General features: G+C 39.0%; 1 pseudogene; it reads left to right on the top strand.

Annotated features, from left to right (window-relative positions):
* The first annotated feature begins 311 nt into the window (after nt 1-311).
* On the top strand, nt 312-414 carry LOC118654929 (annotated as a pseudogene).
* Nucleotides 415-6,613: the final 6,199 nt, after the last annotated feature.

Raw genomic sequence — 6,613 nt, 5'->3', positions numbered from 1 at the left:
TAAGTAGGTACTTAATGTGTGTCTTTCTAGCCCATTCTAAGTACTATGAGTGTCGTGATCATGCCTGTCTCATTCACTATTCTCAGCCCCCAATCCAGTGCCTGGCACAAAGTAACTCAATAAATATCTTGCTATGAATTACTATTCCTCATGTCCACTAGTGCTAAGGGAGAGGGGTGTTCTAAATTCTGATCTGTTAAAAATCAAAATAGCACAAAAAGTTTTTTCCTGTGCTAGTTAAATGCCATTCTATTTATTTCCTTTTTGTTCAAACATTTTTAATAACCATTTTATTTAAATACCAGAGGCCCATCGCTTCTCGGCCTTTTGGCTAAGATCAAGTGTAGTATCTGTTCTTATCAGTTTAAATACCAGAGGCCCAATGCACGAAATTCGTGCAAGAGTAGGCCTTTCTTCTCCCGGCTGCTGGCACTGGCTTCCCTCACAGCACCAGCTTTGTCCCGCAGGTCGTCCAGAAGGACATCCAGTCTAATTAGCATATCACACTTTTATTATTATAGATAATTCACACACCATACATTTCACTCATTTAAGTGTGCAATTCAATGCTTGTTAATATATTCACAGTTGTTCAAACATCACCACAATCTATTTTAGAGTATTTTCACCACCCCAAAAGTAAACCTTGTACCCATTAGTGGTCATTCCCCATTTTCTCTCAGGCCTAGACAACCACTAATCTATTTTCTATCTCTATAGATTTGCCTATTTTGGACATTTATATAATAAAAGGCCAATGGCCATAATGACCAAAACAACCAAATGAATGGTCACCAGGAAGTGCATGGAGCACCTCTCATCCCTCCCCCATGGCCCACAGGCTCCTATCACAGCAAGGCTGGTGCCCGGCGGGTGGGCAGGGCAAGGCAGCCACAGCTAGAGAGGCGGAGCCTGATCTGCAGCTGCCGGAGGCTGCAGATAAGGCCCGGAGATAGGCCGAGAGAGAGAGAGAGAGAGAGAGAGAGAGAGAGAGAGAGAGAGAGAGAGAGCTGTCAGCGGGTGTTCTGGATTTCCCAGAAGAGCCAATGGCTGCATAGGAGGCGGAGCTTTTGATGCTAACTGGCATAGAAACCGACCAATCAGAACCAAATCTGGGTGAACTGCAAAGGCAGAACCTAAGGTGGGGACTGAACACCTCATTTAGACTTCAAATTGGAGGGGTTTTAAGGGCAACAGCTGTTTGGTGCAAGGTGTAAGAAAGTGGTTCAATTTTTTAATAACCAGTTTGGCAGCAAAGTGCATATGGCTGGCTATCAGTCCAGATATAGGGATTATGTGTGTTTGTCTGGCAAGAGCATCTCCTCCTGTTGAAAAAGGCTCCCCCCCTCCTCCATTTAAGCAATCCTATCCTATATAATCTATCTATACTAATAAAAGGGTAATATGCTAATTAGACCAGGTCGATCGGCCATCTTCCGGCCATCCAACTTCCTTCTGGACAAAGCCATGGTGGTGGGGGCCGAGGCAGAGGCAGTTAGGAGCGATCAGGCTGGCAGGGGAGAGCAGTTAGGGGCAAGATCAGGCTGGCAGCGGGTTAGGGGTGATCAAGCTGGCAGGGGAGGACAGTTGGGGATGAGATCAGGCTGGCAGGGGAGGGCAGTTGGGGGCAAGATCAGGCTGGCACGGAGGGCAGTTAGGGGCGATCAGGCAGGCAGGCAGAGGCAGTTAGGGGTGATCAGTTAGGCAGGCAGAGAGGTTAGGGGTGATCATGCCAGCAGGGGGGGCAAGGTAGGGGTATCAGGCCAGCAGGCAGAGGGGTTAGGGGTGATCATGCAGGCAAGTGGTTAGGAGCCAGTCATCCCAGATTGAGAGAGGGATGTCTGACTGCCGGTTTAGGCTCGATCCCTCGGGGGGTACCAGATTGTAGAGGGTGCAGGCCGGGCTGAGGAACCCCCCCCCTCTGTGCACGAATTTCATGCACCAAGCCCCTAGTTGACATATAAAAGAATACATACCTTTTTCATTTTTTAATAGAATGTTGCTTAGATTCTGTTATACATTCCCAGCCAGAAAACTATATAAGTATTGTGTCCTCCTCAGGGTACCACATCCATTTGATGTCCATCTGACCCTCATTTGTGATGTTAATTCTGATCCCCTAGTTGAGGTGTTGCCCAATTCTGTTTAGTTACTTGTATTCTATAATTATAACATTTGTTTTGTCCTCTGTTCTAACTGTATAACTTCAAGTTTTTTTTTTCCTGTCCATCATTTGATATTTCACTTTGTGTTATTTCTTCTTGTTCTTTCTAGTTAATTTATTCAACTTCTAATTGTATTGATCTGGTGCTCAATTTGTTTCCTTAACTCTGGCATATCCCTTTTTAACCACATCTGCTGTTTTAGCATTTCTTCTAGTTTATTTTTGTCTTCATTCTCAATATTGGCAGCTGTCTGGACCTTCTGTTTTCTCTGACATGTGTGAGTGAATTCTTGACCCTCTTCTAATTTACCTAAAACTCATTTATCTTCCTCTTAGAGCTCCAATTTGAAGTCTAAATGAGGTGTTCTATACACTTTTCTCTACACTGATGACAAGGTCATAAGGGTAGACGTAGAGAGTTCAACTGTAGGTGTGTGCTCCCTTTGTTGGTGGACATGTTCTGTGTCCTGTACTAGGAGTTCAGACCTCATACTTGAGGACATATCTTCTACTTAATATGTTGTATCTTTAGGCTTGAAATTATGCCCCTAATGTTGTATGAATCCATAGTAAATGGCACACTCAAGGAATTTTTAGAATTTTCTGTCTCTGATGAAATACTCAAGTCTTTTCTTTAATTTTTCCTAGAGTTTCCTACTATCTTCATCAATTCACTTCTCTCTAAATTAAGAGCTACTGGTGAAAATTGGTGGTTTTGTAGACTCACTTTTTTCTCCCTCAGTACCACTTCAGGTCAGTGGTATGGTGGTAAATGTTTCAGAATTGGTTCTCAAAAATAAAAATCCCTAAAGTATAGTATATGCCAATTACCATAGTATAAATACTCCCACCACAGCCAATTTCAAGCTACCAACATGACAATGCTAAATGTGGAATTGGAGCACACATCATTCACTATACAGTATTTCTGCCATGTAGATACAATAGATAAAAATAACCTCGAGCATAAATTATAGTAAAGGAAGTAAAACAATTAGGAAGTGATGATTTACAACCTTTATTTTAAATATAATTTATGTAATTATAAGTTAATCTAATTTAATTTTTAATAATTGCTCTGTTTAATACCTGGTTTGAGAAAATCCCTGAAAATTGGACTACAGGTTCTCATAAGCCAGTGTGAATCAGCTCCAGCACACCACTGAGCCAGAATAAGAGCCTAAATTATCAATTTCTTCCTCTGGCCACCATTTCTTATTTTGAGGGCCACCAGGTGATACTCTTTTCTTCTATGGTTGCTGCTAGTAAATTTATGCTATTTTTTAAAAATCCCTTTTGTCCATATTAGGGGAAAGAGATTCTGTGATTAGCTTCATCCTGCTACCTTTATCTCTCTCTTGCTAAAAGTTGCTTTGGATCTCTTTTAGGTTTTATGCACTATTTAGAACTGAAAGAAGATAATATCATCTGAGACAATAATCAAGTACAAACACTACCATCTAGAATTGGAAAAATAGTAATTAAGCACTCTATTGAGGAAAGTTAACAACAATTTCAGAAATATGTAATTTTAAATAGACAATATTCGAGGATATTAATGGAGATAATTCACTTTGAAGAAAGAATGATGTTCTAATACATGGCAAATAGCAAGATTATACATTCCTTTGAAAGGAAACTACAAAAGATCATGTTTGGTGAGAAGTGCCTCAATATACCCAGAACCTAACTGAATTGCTCAAATATATATATAATGTATTGTGTATATAATATTTGAATTCCATTTTGAGAAATTAAGAGTGTTTTTAAAAGATTCCTTATTATCATTTTTTTGTTGTTGTTAATCCTCACCTGAGGATATTTTTCCACTTATTTTTAAAGAGTGGAAAGGAGGGGGAGAGATGGAGAGAGGGAAACACCGATGTGACAGAGACACATTAATTGGTTGCCTCCCGCATGTGCCTGACCAGGGCCAGGGATGGAGCCTGCAACCAAGGTAAGTGCCCTTGACCAGAATCGAACCTGGGACCCTTCAGTCCATGGGCCCAAGCCAACGCTCTATCAACTGAGCCAAACTAGCTAGGGCAAAAGACTCCTTATTAAATGATGCTTTACTGAAACAAGTAATAGATTCTATCTGGTCAATATTTTCAGCAATGAAGTTGTTCTCAGCTCTGGCTGGACATTAAAATCACCTGAGGGGCTTTTAACAAACACCCATACCAGGTCTCTACTCCAAAAAGAATTCTGATTCAGTTGGTCTAGGGTGGGGCCATGCCATTAGTATTTTTTAAAAGCTCCCCAGGATATTCTAATCAGCAGTCAAGATTAAGAGTCCCTGCCATAATATAACACTTAGTATCTTATTAATAACCCAAAGTATCTATGAAAATAAATATATTAATTCTGTAAGATGGATGGTAACGAATAGAAAATTGTGTAAAGTTTCTGAAGATGTTGAAAGAAAAACAAGATAATAATCATAATGTCATTAAGTTCATTTTCAGCTGGGCCTCCAAATGTTTTACGATTAAAAATAAATAAAAACCTATATAGTGACTTGTAGAGCAAAATTTTGTTAAATGTAAATAGCTTGAAACTGAGGACTGAAAAACAGTATGTTCAGTTTTTCTGTTGGAAATTCAGGATTGTTTATGATCAGGATATCAGCACGTTCATTTATTCATCAGGCTGAGAAAGACTTTGTGAGAAAAATACATTTTCTACAATAAAATCCCACTGATGTTTTTTAGCTAAGATGGGAGTCAAAATATATCCTTTCTGAGCCAAATATTTCTCAGGAGCACAAATCAAAATAATAAATAAGATTGTAAGGGGGAAATCTCTAAAATATTTAAGCAAATAGACTTCCCCCAAGGGATTGATTACAATGGAATTAATTAGGCTTATTAGACACCATAATTATCTCACCATTGAAACAGGGTCCCTGGAGAGCTCTTCTAATTTTAAGCTTAGATTTAATTATTGCATGTATTTAAAATAATATAGGTTTTAAAAATAAATAAATAAAATAATATAGGCTTTTTCCTGTATTAATCAGGAATGTTGTAAATAGCAAGCCAAATTAAACTAAACTTAAAGAGAAAAGAAATTCATTGGCCAAAAAAGCTGAAAAATCCAGAGACAGACTTCAGGCAAGGCTTGATCTAGGGCTCAAACACTGTTACTGGAAATTGGTCTTACTCTTTGCATGTCTCTTCTGTTTTCCCTCTAAGTAGATTCCACTCTCAAGTGACTGTCTCCTCATGATAGTAAGATGGCTGCCAATAACTCTAGGCTTTCAGATAACTGTTCAGCAACCCCATCAGAACATCCCTCCATCTCAAGAGTTCCAACAAAAATCATGGAATTGAGTCTTATTGGCTAAGATTGGCCTGGCTTTTGGTCAATCTCCATATTCAATAAAATGCAGTATTCTGATTGGTCAGGCTTGTGTCACAAGACTATCCCTGGAAATAGAGTGGGGTCAACGACACCTGAATTACATGACTGAAGGTTCAGTAGAGGGGTAGTCATCCAAAGAGAATTATATTATTACCAGAAGATTTGGGGATGGAAGCTGAGCAAAGAAAAACAGAGGTTCACCACAATTTAGAAAAACTATTTCAAATTTAACTTCCTTGCCTTTTCCCTCCAATTCCCCATTTAGCCATAACCAGTGAGGTCTTATGGTATCTTATAAATTATCTTGTTTTTCAAAATTAAAACACATCTTATAACCTTTTGGTATAGTGAATAAACATCTTCTGTTAGGTGCTTAAGTAATAAATGTTGTAGAGGTTATGCTATGTCAAGCCATTAGTAAACTTCAGTAAATTACCTTTTTTGCCTCAACCAGAGCTAAAATTTATTTTGTATGAGAAGTGCACATTTTTAAAGAATAGAGTAACATGGCTGAAGACACTGCTCTCTAAACACTCATTAGACACAGAGACACAAAGCCTTATGTCCAAGTTTCCCTTAAACCCAAAGCAGATGTCCTCAGATTACTTTCAAACTAGAAAGAGGAACCCCCTAAAATGAATGAGGATAAGAATATATATTTCCTCAGAAACATCATCAGCTTCCACAGTTCTGAAGTGGACTGTTAGAAGCGAGTCAGTGACCAGTATTGAAAGAGTTCATGGTTTGTATTTTGTTAGTCCCAATCGTCATGGCAACCAACTAGTTCTACATAAAGCCTGAAGCCAGCAGACTTGTAATGGAATACATTCCTCCAAGTGAGTCAAAGCCTTGTTGAAAAGGAAGCAATCACACTGTTATGGAAATAAATTATAAACTCCTATGAACTGTTCAGGGTTGAAATAAGCAACTTTTTTGGAATCACATTTCCCCCTCCTCCCACATATTTTTGATGATAAGTAACTTGGCAATGCTTCATTTCTGATGGAACTGCCCATCACATCTTTGAGAAGACACATGGTAATATGTGGCCTGCCTACTTCACAAAATTTCAGAGAGGCTCAG

This window comes from Myotis myotis, unplaced genomic scaffold (genome assembly GCF_014108235.1).
Source record: "Myotis myotis isolate mMyoMyo1 unplaced genomic scaffold, mMyoMyo1.p scaffold_m19_p_4, whole genome shotgun sequence".
Lineage (NCBI taxonomy): Eukaryota > Metazoa > Chordata > Mammalia > Chiroptera > Vespertilionidae > Myotis > Myotis myotis.
This window is presented reverse-complemented; position numbering and strand designations above follow the sequence as displayed.